General features: G+C 42.1%; 1 long non-coding RNA gene across 1 annotated transcript; it reads left to right on the top strand.

Annotated features, from left to right (window-relative positions):
* Positions 1-7416: 7416 nt before the first annotated feature.
* On the top strand, positions 7417-10379 carry LOC117512336. The gene is made up of 2 exons (XR_004561281.1): positions 7417-8877; positions 9244-10379. It is a non-coding gene; the product is annotated as an uncharacterized LOC117512336 (long non-coding RNA).
* The last annotated feature ends 3311 nt before the right edge of the window (positions 10380-13690 follow it).

The raw sequence follows: 13690 nt of genomic DNA, 5'->3' as shown, positions 1-13690 counted from the left end.
GGGCCTCGACATGTGCTAGCTTGAGCAGGGGGACCTTGCTGCCCTGCAGGATTTTAAACCATGACATCATCATGTGTTACTAATGTAATCTTTGTGACTGTGGTCCCAGCTCTCTTCAGGTCATTGACCGGGTCCTCCTGTGTAGGTCTGAGCTTTCTCAGAATCATCCTTACCCCACAAAGTGAGATCTTGCATGGAATCCCAGACCGAGGGAGACTGACAGTCATCTTGTGTTTCTTCCACTTTCTAATAAATAATCATAACAGTTGTTGTCTTCTACCAGGCTGCTTGCCTGTTGTCCTGTAGCCCATCCCAGCCTTGTGCAGGTCTACAGTTTGTCCCTGGTGTCCTTAGACAGCTCTTTGGTCTTAGCTATGGTGGACAGGTTGGAGTATGATTGACTGAGTGTGTGAACAGGTGTCTTTTATACAGGTAACAAGTTCAACAGGTGCAGTTAATACAGGTAAAGAGTGCAGAATAAGAGGGCTTCTTAAAGAAAAATTAACAGGTCTGTGTGAGCCAGAATTCTTGATGGTTGGTAGGGGTTCAAATACTTAGTAGTAACACACAAATAAATTATTTAAAAAAAAATCATACATTGTGATTTCCGGATTTTTTTTTTTTTTTAGGCTATGTCTCTCACAGTGGACATGCACCTAAGATGAAAATTTCAGACCCCTCCATGATTTCTAAGTAGGCGAACTTCCAAAACCGCAGGGTGTTCAAATACTTATTTTCCTCACTGTACCTGTTCTACACATGGGTAATAGAGATGAATTTTAGGGCCACTTCACACATAGTGCGAAGTTGGTCGAAATGCGCATTAAGTGCGCATGAAGCAGGAATCGTATGCAAAACGTGTAAATTTGTAGCTGCCTCTAACACCTCATACACCCATTGCTTCAACTATTTGTGCACACCAAAGGCTGAAAGACAGAGTGTGCGCTGTGAGAGCCCATCGAACCTTCTCGCGGCACGTGTCGGACAAATTCCAGCTGACACATATGAACATCTAACACCGCTCGTTTGGCACTTAGAAAATGTGTGGCCATTCGCACTGTTAACACAAAACAGTCAGCAGACAATCACTGTCGAGCTGGATGTGAAATTTGTCTAAGTGCCCCACAAGTGTCGGCTCCCCCCACAACGTGTGTGTGTATTTTGCGCGCTCACCTCCACTCCCTCCGCTCCCCCCAACACACATGTGCGTGTGGTTCATGCCCCCCGCAGGCGAGGCATCTCTCATTTGATCACAGTGTGACATCTTGGTCTGTGCACTGACAGGACAGGGGCGTGGCTGGCTGCCCACACCTGTTGAGACATCTCTGGTTCTGGACATCACAGCTGCAGAACACGTTTGTTTTCTTTTTTAGAAAATATGTTTATGTGCTTGTTGATTTTAGCCATTTCATGCTCCTGTTACAAGACAGTAATTGTAATGCAGTGGTAAAGTTTCCATCGGGTAATCGGAGTGTGCGGGTTTGAATCCTGTGAGTGGCATTTTTTTTTTTTTTTAACCAGTGTTATTTAACTGTGGGGGTTCTGCATTGCGTCCCCTTTTATGTAGTATTTATATCAACCCAGTGATATTCATTAATTATACAGCAGTATTTTATTTTCCTCCACATCAGCAGCGCAGTGTGGTGCACCTCGTCCCATGGAACACAGTGCGAGCAGCTGCAGCTGCTCGCACTGTGTTCCTGCTTAAAAGACACGTCACATGCATGAACCGTTGCACCAGGATTGTGCATGCCTGCTCGTCGGTGTGATGTTTTGTGGTTCGCTCATACGAGCTGTTTCACCGTGAGTCGCCCTGAGTTGTACTTATTCGCACTATGTGTGAAGGGGCCCTTAGCTATGTCATTGTATATTTCATGTCACTTTAGTTAAGGTGTAGTAAGTTGCACTGCATTGTGTGTATGTTGTCATCATTAATTTTCATAGAGCAATTTGTGACGTTCATGAGACTCAAGTGAATGATGATAAAAGGTGTTAGCATGTCATATCACTGCAATGCTGTGGCATGCCGTACACAGCAAGTACATTTAAGTGGCAAAATGTGCACTTTAACTGGCATAGAGCGCACGCTGGCCCGTTCGGCTTTTAATTAAAGTGCACCCTAGCCAGCTGCTACTACGTAGTCAGTAATGCGTGATGCTTGCTACCTGACCTGTTTACCACGTGAACTGCGAAAATAAGGGCTCCAATGAGCGGGTCATGATTTCATATATAAAGCTGACCATGTGTGTGTTCATGCATGTACGCTTTCAACCTAAGGGCCCCAGTGACCTCCCCCTTGGTGCCCTCAGTCACCATAGCAAGTTTAGTCTCGATTGCTTAATTACTGTGGGTGTGCATAGTGAGCACACACACACACACACACACACACACACACGGTCAGCTTTATATATTACATATATGTATGTATATATGGAGGTCGTGGTATCGCTTCCCACCTGGGGCCTTTCTGTGTGGAGTTTGCATGTTCTCCATGTGTTTGCGTGGGTTCTCTCGAGGTGCGCCAGCTTCCTCCCACATCCAAAGACATGCAGGTTAGGTGAACTGGAAACTTTAAATTGATCGTAGGTGTGCGTGTGGATGTGAATGTGTTTGTCTGACTGTATGTGGCCCTGTGACAGACTGGCATCCTGTCCAGGGTGTACCCCGCCTCACTCTTATGACTGCCGGGTGAAGAGCTCCAAACCCCATGACCCTTAATTGGAGTAAGCAGGTATAGCAAATTAATTCATTAATATGTATGAAATAAGCAGCTGTAGAAAAAGTGAGTGATGGTTGAGTATGATAGACAGCAATCTGAGAGAGAAAGCAAGAGTGACAGAGAGATCATTAGTGTGCAGAGATACTGACCAAGGATTTTTAAAAAGGAACAGACTTCTTTCTTCTTTCTGTCTCTCCATGCAGGCCATGTTGTGTCTGCACTCCCTTGTTTTGGCCCACCTTTGAAATTGAAAACTTTTGTACATATTTGTAATGGCATGACAAAGGGCCCCTGAGCAGAGAACATCAGTGGTATACAGTATAAAGCTGGTTTTATTAGCAGCAGATGTTGCTGGAACAGTCAGTAAACTCAGAGACAGCAGTCTGTGCAACAGTGTTGTCCATGTGGAAACAGATGATGCACATGGTCAAGGACACAGGTGCAGGGTCAGCACAAAGGAGGTCAGTCCGTCAAATAGCAGTGGACATGAGCGAAGCAGCAAGTAAATAATCCAGTGAAACAAGCAAAGGGTCAGTACCCAATCAGCAAGCATACCAGGTTGAAGGACTATACTCAGGAAAAACACAGAGGCAGCATGGGTCCGCAACAGTGGATCAAACAGGAAATGAATATGAGAAGAAAAGCATGAGAGCAAGACGATCAAGCACGGGAGTGAAGGGCAGTGATCAGCGTAAGTAGTGCGTGATTCAATGAACGAGGATGTATCAGTGCAAGTGAAACTTATAAGACTGAACATGAAGCTAAACGTATGCAGGGTTGTAGTGCTGAGTGCTCTTCTAAATGGACTACAGGTGCCAACCTTGTATGCTCATCATGTCCGGTGGCTGTCTGTTCTGGTCCAATGCAATCTTTGCGGACTGATGGGTATTATCTGGAAAGACCGTATTACCAACGTTGAGGTCCTGAGGTGGGCGGGCATACCGGCTATGGAAGCCATGACTAGCCGCTTGAAACTCAGATGGACCGGAGACATCATCAGGATGTCTGAAGAACGACTGCCGCGGGACCTGCTGCTTTCTGACCTGAAAGAGGGGACAAGGCCCCGTGGTCGACCGCGACTGCGTTTTAAGGACGTGGTAAAACGTCGCCTTGGCCTGGCGGGTATCAGCCATCAGCAGCTGGAGACATTGGCAAACGACAGGGTCAGATGGAGCACAGTAGTGAGGGAAGGTGCTGAAGCAGTTCACAGAAAATGGGAAATCCAGGAAAACAAAAGAGGATGCCGGCGGCATGCAACCAAACCTTCTGGAAATGAATATTTGAGCTGTATTTTTTGTTTGCTCAATATTGTCCTTGTCTGTAATAGACTGACTGACAAGTAGTAGTAGTAGTACTAATCAGTGCAAGTGAAACCGGAAACCCAAGTTTCAGGAAGTAAACCCAATCTAAATACACACGGAGGAGAGATATTAGGGAACATGAGGAAACACTCTCACTCACTCCTCTTCAAATGCTTCGTCCAATTGAGGAAACACTCAGTTATAAATTTAAAAGCATTATCAAACCCTTCAACAGAAAACAGACATCAAAAATGTAAACCATAACAATATTAATCCATTAGTGTCAAGCTTTAATTTATGGGCCTTCAAAGGAAAGAATTTGGGTTCTCTGCTCTCAGCATGTGTAGGTTTGAAGTCACATGAAGCTTGAAATGATCTTGTTCCTCATATTTCATTTCCAAAGCCTAGGTCTGTGGCCACCAAAGCCACAGCTGTTTGAGGGATATTTATAGCCACGTTACTGTGAATAAATGAATGTTTTGTATGCAAACTAAATGATTGGTGTACACATTTATTTGACAAGAAAGACAAAGAGGGTGATGTGACGTACAACTGCCAGGCAACCTTTTACATCATGACTTTTACAACTTGACTTGTTATAACAGTTAAAGCTCACACTTTGCTCAGTGTTATGCAATTTGAATGAAAACAGTTCTTAGAAAATCAGGTGGCGTAGTAGAGCACAGGGCTTGAACACAGAATGCCACTGATTCAGCTCACAGCTTGCATTGTATGATTTACATTGCTGTAATATGAGCAAAAAGTAAAGTGCACTGCTTGATTCTACTTCTCCTGTGCTTAAAAATATGTAAGAATTGCTGATAAATGAAGTGTTATTGTTGATCTTCTGTATATCCAACCCTAAATCAGAAAACCTTCTTCTCGATATTTTTAACAAAAGACCTCTTTTTGCACTGTAGAATTTTGAATGCCATTTGTGAATGTATCCATACTGCAGTGCTTGTTAAAGTTTTCCCAAAGCTGTTGATGGATGATTTGGGCATGCGGAGAGTGTCAGCGAAATTCACACCAAAGCAGCTGATGCCAGAGGAAAAACAACTGTGCTGGAAGTCCGGCAGCCACTCATTCTGCTCAGCTGATTCAGGCTTTCCTGCCCAAACACACCACTTCCGTGATTGTTCAGGATCCCTTCTCTCACACACACACTTCTTCCAGCAGTTCAGCCATTGACAGAAGCATTTCTGGAAGTCCTCTTTTGGATTGGTGTCCAGGTAGGCTGTTGCAATCCACATGAAGTCTTCTTGCCACTGAAATTGAGTCTCTTTTAGTGTAGTTTTGAACAGCCAAAAATCACAGAGAGCCATATTGGTAGAGTAGGAAGTCTGACGAATTACAGGGATGGTGTGTTTGGCCAGAAAAGCCTGAACGAGCTCACTACATGTCCACATCCTTCATCAAAACTCCTCGTCTCAAGTCGTTCCGTAATGTTAAAATCTGAGCAGTGCATGTCTGCACTCTTTGGTTTGGTGCTTGTGTCTGATATGCTCTGTGGACAAGAAAAATTCATGCATGCTCAAGATGGTTCCCTACATCTGCCCACCAAACAATTCAGTTTCAATTTATTTCATTTATATAGCGCCAAATCACAACAAAGCTGTCTCAAGGTGCTTCACACAAGTAAGGTCTAACCTTACCAGCCCCTAGAGCAAGCATACAGGCGACAGTGGTAAGGAAAAACTCCCTCTGATGATTTAAGGAAGAAATCTCAAGCAGATCAGACTCAAAGGAGTGACCCTCTGCTTGGGCCATGCTACCAACACAGTTGACAATACAAATATACAGGAAATTTTTGGGAGTCCATGCCAGTGTACAGGACGGGAGACCTGCAGAAGAAGACGCCCACTCCCACTTCTGGATAGAGCCACACCTCAAACAACAACTCCCACACCTCATTTGTTTCCGTGGGATAAAAAAGGTTGCATACTTTTTGCATGCACCTTGTACATTCCTTGCAACACAACCACATCCCATTGATTTCACTTCACCTGAAGTGGCACACAGCAGTCATGGAGAACATGGTCCTGCTGTCTGATGCTAGTTCCTGCTTCACACTACTTCGTAACCTTTGATATTTCAAAGTTCCACAAGTTCCACAGGATGGTCATTAAGAATCTGATTGCCATGGTCACCTATGTGTTTTGATTCTTTCATTTGTACAGCCACAGTCAATAAGTCCGTAACCATAGATATTGCTATCAGGTAGTAGTAACCGATTCAAAGTCCCGTGTCCACGCCTCAGTTGTCCAATTAAGATCACTAACCCAACGTCGCTTCCTCTCCAAGCCTTCATGGTCACAGTCTTGCAGATAAACTTGCATAGCTTTCTTGTAGACACGTAAAAACAAAATGTGGACTTCAAGCATTGTAAATGGCAAATGTACTCCATTTATATCGTGCTTTTCCATCTGCATCAGACGCTCAAAGCACTTTACAATAAAGCTTCACTACACACCGGGAGCAACTAGGGGTTAAGGATCTTGTAAGCCATGGGACCAGAAATTTGTCTGTCTTAAAAAAAACACACAGAAAAAACAAACAAACCAGATGTTGTTTCCTATATGTGTTAGGGAGAATTGTTTTCCCCTCATCAGTACATACAGTGAAACTGACTAGTCTGTACACGTGGGGTGCATGTAAGGTGCAGTTGTTTTTGCTGGACTTTGAGCTCAGCCTCGCACACAGAGTGTATAGACGCAATGAGAGTTGTCACCTGCAGTACTTTTAAGGTATGTTAAGAGCTGGTTGTCTTGCTTTAACTATTGTGTGCTTTGCTTGGGTGCTGTGACATGTAGCTAGAGGGAGATTCCTTTTTCTCTTTAATGTTGAGTAAGAGGTTAGTGTTTGTATCAAAGCACAGGTTGTTAATCATCTTAGTAAAGTATTATCAGCAGATATGTTTTCATTTCAAATCATGTTTAATGTCCGGACACAGCTCCAGCCATGCAGAAGAACAAAGGCTACCTTTAAATATGGTATTATCCAGTTTGATTAACCCTATTCAGGACTTTTAGGGGTCCATTGGATCCCATGGCAAGTGCTTTCTCCATATTGTGCTCACTAAAGTCCTGAATAGGGTTAAAGTTGTGCTTTTTGAAAGAGTTATGCTATTTTATTAATATGTTTTGTTTGCATTTCAGTTTTATGTTGCTTTTCTACTCTATTGCACTCTGTGTGCATGCGTAAAGGCCCCTTCACACATAGTGCGAAGTTTGGACCAGATTTGGACAAATATGGCGAAACAGCGTGAAACAGTTTGAATTTGCGCACCACGAAACATCGTTCCGATGGGCAGGAGTGCATGATTCCTGTGTGAGAGCTCGTGGACACGACAGCATCTTTTGAGCAGGAACAGTGCGAGGCGCACCACATTGCGCCGCTTATGTGGAATAAATTTTAAAAAAAGAAAATTTTTGTGTGGGGTGACTGTTCCACACTGGCTCACAAGGTGCATGTGTTAAGATACTTCTCTTCCCCCTCCACAGGAGTGGCCTTCACTATCCTGATGCTGCTGGCCAGCCTGAACTCGTGCACCAACCCGTGGATCTACACGGCCTTCTCCAGCAGCGTGTCCACAGAGCTGCAGACACTCCTGCACTGCCACTCACAATCTCGCCGCCGGAGCTCCCTGCCCAACGACTCCACCATCACGCACGCCTCCATCACCAAGGACAACCAGTACTGACAAAGACGGATGAGATGCCCAAACATCCACAGCAAGGACATGTGTGTGCTGTGTTTAAAAAAAACACTGTCCCTACCACCTCCGATGCTGCTGAGTGACAGAGAGGTGACCCCCTACCAGATGTTTCTCACAGCTAAGAACAGAGCTGCTGTCAACAGGGACACTATCTGCATCACCAGGCCTCTCCAAAGGAAAAATAACCTTGAAGTAAGAAAAAAAAGGACACCTCAGTAGGCTGTTGAATTGGCTCTTGTGCACTGATTCTCACAAGAATCTTTTATGTCTCTTGTGCCACAAAGCTGCTGGAATGCATTAATGGAGTTACAACACACCTAATATACAACGCAGTACACAGCTACATGTGCAGAGATATCAAAGCAGCAAGCCAACGGAGAGAGAGACAGACAGAGGGAGCTGCTGGACAGAGAACAGACACTGGATGTCACAGATGTTCCAGCTGCAGGAGTGCCCCTGAGAACAGGCCGCATTAGACATCTAATAATGTGGAGAGGAAAAAAACTTTGGTCAATCAGAGAAAGTCGATTAGAGATGGGACGCTTGAGGTAGAAATCATATTCACTCAGGAGGAATCCGCTTTCAAGAATCCATGCAAGCGGGGAAGAGACGGACGAATGAAGGAGACAATGCACCGCGGCTAACTGGAAAACCACAGATTAACACAAACACAAAACTGGAGTCGGTTTACTGCAGCCAAATGGGCCAAAACCACACACCTGTTTTGTACCAACACAGTATATGAAGTATATAAGAAAAAAAAAAATACCTCACTGTCGTTTTCCTGAAAGTATGTAAAACAAGTGAATTTTATGTTGGGGAAACAGAATAAGAAATGTTTGATTGCATTCCATGTACAGTGTAAAGAATAATTTATTGAAAGTCTGCACAGTATGGCACATTAGTGTTACTAAAGTAGCCTAATGTGGTGTTTATGTAGCATACATGTTGAATGTAAATCATATAATGTACGAGTCAACACTGTACACTGTAACATTTAAGAAAGAAGTCAAACCAAAGCCTTTATTAAGTTGGATAATAGATTCTATTTGGGTTTTGATGGAGGAAAGCTTGGAAAACAGAAAGCATCATTTCATTCTGATCCTAAAGGTCATTTATTAGAGTCCATATGTCTGCCAGTGGCAGCACAGTGGCTTAGTGGTTAGCACTGTTGCCTCACAGCGAGAATGTCATGGGTTCAATTCCCGTGGCCTTTCTGTGTGGAGTTTGCATGTTCTCCCCGTGTTTGCGTGGGTTTCCTTCGGGTGCTCCAGTTTCCTCCCACATCCAAAGACATGCGGGTTAGGTGGATTGGAATCTTTAAATTGTCCGTAGGTGTGTGTATGGGTGTGTCTGTGTTTGTTTGTCTGTTTGTGGCCCTGCGACAGACTGGTGTCCTGTCCTGGGTGTGCCCCGCATCGCACCCTATGACTGCTGGGATAGGCTCCAGCCCCCCGCGACCCTCAATTGGACTAAGCGGTAGAAGATGAATGAATGTCTGCCAGTGTTGAAGTAGACCAGACCCTCAAAGAGCTCATCCACAAGCCAACGCCAAAACATCTTTGAATTTTACGTCTTGGATTAGCAAGATTATTGGAGATCTAATTACACCTGAGCGCTGTTTCACTTAGTTGTTGTCGGTGACAGAACAGACAGTACTGTGCAAAAGTCTGAAGCATCCTCATTTCTGTATCAATATGATTGTCATGTTTTTCTTCATCATTATGTCAGTAAATGACAAAATTTGAATTTTCAAAGAATTTAATATTTTTTGAAGATTTTTTTTTTTGCCAATTCTATAAGAGCTGGGTGTTCAAGAAAGTAACAAACGTGGTTAAATTAAATTTGTTTACTTTGTAGATTTACAAATTAAATACATAATTCCTCAAAAACAACAAAGTGGAAATAATAACAATCAAAATGTAATGAAGTGATTAATATGGCATGCAGCAACAGGTTAGTTCAGCCAAAATAATTCAGTGTGAAATGCAAATTTTTCATGTTTAGTATTTTGTACAGGGAAGTACATAATATTAAGAAGCTTTTCATACATGTGCTGTTTAATTTTAAGATTAAGATTAATCAGATTAAGATTTTCACACAGTACTGTATATAACTGATGTATGATATTCAGCCCACAGGTGTGTTTTCTCCAAGGTGGAACAGCTCATCTGTTCATCTGACCAACAATGATGCTATAATTTAAAAAAAAAAAATGGAAGGGGTTTGGAATTCTACATTTTGAAATCTTGAAAAACGTATCTCACAATTTTCAGTGAAACCATGAAAGGAAAATTCTGAGGCAGATATGGATCACCATCAGCCAGCTCTTTCCAGAAGGAAGGATCATCTCTCCAGAAACTTTTTCTGAAATTTGAGATTCACAGGATGAGACTTTTTCAAAAAGCTTTATATCTGCAGCCCGCTGACATTACAGGCACTGGATTAATATTACAACGATGTCAGCTGTGTTATTCTTAGCTCTAACACCACAGCAGGGATCCTTAGGAATGTTACAGCACTCCTTGAGCCATGTGTACTTCAACTGTTTATTTATTGATGTATAAAAAATACACATTTTCTGTTTATGTCACATTTTTTCTGGGTTTAAAAAAAAAGCATTATACTTTTCATCTGGGTGATAGACATTGAATGTAGTGGTGCTACATGTGTGGTCTTGATCTTTTATACATTTCATTATTTTATGACATAAAAATAAATTAATCAGGCTTCTCTATTAATTGTTCTGAAATTATGGTTTTAAAACTGTGAAACCTGATCTGTGCAACATGATATAAATTGAATAAAAATATCAAAGCCACAGTAATGGAAAATTTAAATATGACAGTAGAAGAACTAAATCACTTTTACAGCCAATTGATGGGTATATATATGTGTGTGTGTGTGTGTGTGTGTGTATATATGTTGGGTCATCCTCCCACTCTGAGGGATCCTTGATGAGGAAGGTCCTTGATGGGGAAGTCCATGCTGATGTGGAATGACTCAAAAATGTGACCCGAGGCAGATGTAACAAAATCTGTCACGAATGAACTAATGTATCCAGTCCATAACTCAAAATGTCACTCACACGTCACAAAAAAAAAGGAGCTGGGCAGCAATGGCTAAAAGTGAAGCCAATTTGAATGGCATGTTCCAGCTTTCACCAAATTAAATATTCGTTCCAATGAAAGAATGTAAAAACATTCATTATTTGTTTTACTGCAATAATGGCTAAAATAGATCCTTGTCATTTGATATTATATTATTTGATTAACAACAGAAAAGGGACTTACATTTTGGTGCCTCACTGCTGCTTTGACATCAATAATCCAACACGAACTTTAAATAGGAGTCCAAAAATAATTCTGTGGATGTAGTCTGTGATGCCGTGCACTAACGTAGTGTAATTCCTCAGTGCAGCAAAAAAAAAAAAAAAAGTCACATCAGAAATTAGCCCAGCTTTTCATTCTAACTTCCTCCTAACAGCTCTTCATGACTCCAGACGGCTGACAGTGCAGTGGATTTGTTTTTTGTTTTTGTGTGTGTGTGTGTGTTAGAAGAATTAGTACCATCAATTAACTCCTTCAAATCATTGTCCGTCAGCAAAACAAACTTCGCATGTTTAGCTAAATGCCGCCCCCACTAGTGGGCGGGGTTCACAGCATGCAATGGTACAAAACATATGGAACCAAATTGCACGCTAAATGCAACACAACACAAATAGGACGAATAATCCATGTCACTTGACATACAAAGCACCAATCAAATGACAAGGGTCCACTCAGCCGTTATATCAATCAATCAATTTTTTTATATAGCGCCAAATCACAACAAACAGTTGCCCCAAGGCGCTTTATATTGTAAGGCAAGGCCATACAATAATTATGTAAAACCCCAACGGTCAAAATGACCCCCTGTGAGCAAGCACTTGGCTACAGTGGGAAGGAAAAACTCACTTTTAACAGGAAGAAACCTCCAGCAGAACCAGGCTCAGGGAGGGACAGTCTTCTGCTGGGACTGGTTGGGGCTGAGGGAGAGAACCAGGAAAAAGACATGCTGTGGAGGGGAGCAGAGATCGATCACTAATGATTAAATGCAGAGTGGTGCATACAGAGCAAAAAGAGAAAGAAACAGTGCATCATGGGAACCCCCCAGCAGTCTACGTCTATAGCAGCATAACTAAGGGATGGTTCAGGGTCACCTGATCCAGCCCTAACTATAAGCTTTAGCAAAAAGGAAAGTTTTAAGCCTAATCTTAAAAGTAGAGAGGGTGTCTGTCTCCCTGATCTGAATTGGGAGCTGGTTCCACAGGAGAGGAGCCTGAAAGCTGAAGGCTCTGCCTCCCATTCTACTCTTACAAACCCTAGGAACTACAAGTAAGCCTGCAGTCTGAGAGCGAAGCGCTCTATTGGGGTGATATGGTACTACGAGGTCCCTAAGATAAGATGGGACCTGATTATTCAAAACCTTATAAGTAAGAAGAAGAATTTTAAATTCTATTCTAGAATTAACAGGAAGCCAATGAAGAGAGGCCAATATGGGTGAGATATGCTCTCTCTTTCTAGTCCCCGTCAGTACTCTAGCTGCAGCATTTTGAATTAACTGAAGGCTTTTTAGGGATCTTTTAGGACAACCTGATAATAATGAATTACAATAGTCCAGCCTAGAGGAAATAAATGCATGAATTAGTTTTTCAGCATCACTCTGAGACAAGACCTTTCTGATTTTAGAGATATTGCGTAAATGCAGAAAAGCAGTCCTACATATTTGTTTAATATGCGCTTTGAATGACATATCCTGATCAAAAATGACTCCAAGATTTCTCACAGTATTACTAGAGGTCAGGGTAATGCCATCCAGAGTAAGGATCTGGTTAGACACCATGTTTCTAAGATTTGTGGGGCCAAGTACAATAACTTCAGTTTTATCTGAGTTTAAAAGCAGGAAATTAGAGGTCATCCATGTCTTTATGTCTGTAAGACAATCCTGCAGTTTAGCTAATTGGTGTGTGTCCTCTGGCTTCATGGATAGATAAAGGTGGGTATAATCTGCGTAACAATGAAAAGTTAAGCAATACCGTCTAATAATACTGCCTAAGGGAAGCATGTATAAAGTGAATAAAATTGGTCCTAGCACAGAACCTTGTGGAACTCCATAATTAACTTTAGTCTGTGAAGAAGATTCCCCATTTACATGAACAAATTGTAATCTATTAGACAAATATGATTCAAACCACCGCAGCGCAGTGCCTTTAATACCTATGGCATGCTCTAATCTCTGTAATAAAATTTTATGGTCAACAGTATCAAAAGCAGCACTGAGGTCTAACAGAACAAGCACAGAGATGAGTCCACTGTCCGAGGCCATAAGAAGATCATTTGTAACCTTCACTAATGCTGTTTCTGTACTATGATGAATTCTAAAACCTGACTGAAACTCTTCAAATAGACCATTCCTCTGCAGATGATCAGTTAGCTATAGTATATAAACACTAATACAATAAAACTCATGTAAACTGTCATCGTATAAACCAAATACTCGCACTCACCGGACAAAAGCAAAAGTTCCAATGATTTGTATGGTTTTCCATGTAATAAACACTGTTTATTATGTGGCTGCAATGCTACGCGTGCTCTGATTGGCTGATTACGGTCGGATATTTTCCCATATGGGACCAGTTACCATGACAATCGGTCTGCAATTTATATTTTCGTTACAAACCAGGAAGCTAAAAACATGATTAAAAAACCAAGTCGGACATGAACATTCACCATAGATATCTAAACAGGATTTGAAAAAACACACAGATTGAAAGCTTACCAGCTAATGATCAGACCATCTGTTAGCAAGTTCCTCATGGAGGTGAAGAAAGTGAACGAGCCCAACACTGTCAGTAGCATATTCGGGCGCTACTGTAAGTTTGCGTGTTTATATATATAATAGCCATATAAT

This window comes from Thalassophryne amazonica, chromosome 6, assembly GCF_902500255.1.
Source record: "Thalassophryne amazonica chromosome 6, fThaAma1.1, whole genome shotgun sequence".
Taxonomy (NCBI): Eukaryota; Metazoa; Chordata; class Actinopteri; order Batrachoidiformes; family Batrachoididae; genus Thalassophryne; species Thalassophryne amazonica.
This window is presented reverse-complemented; position numbering and strand designations above follow the sequence as displayed.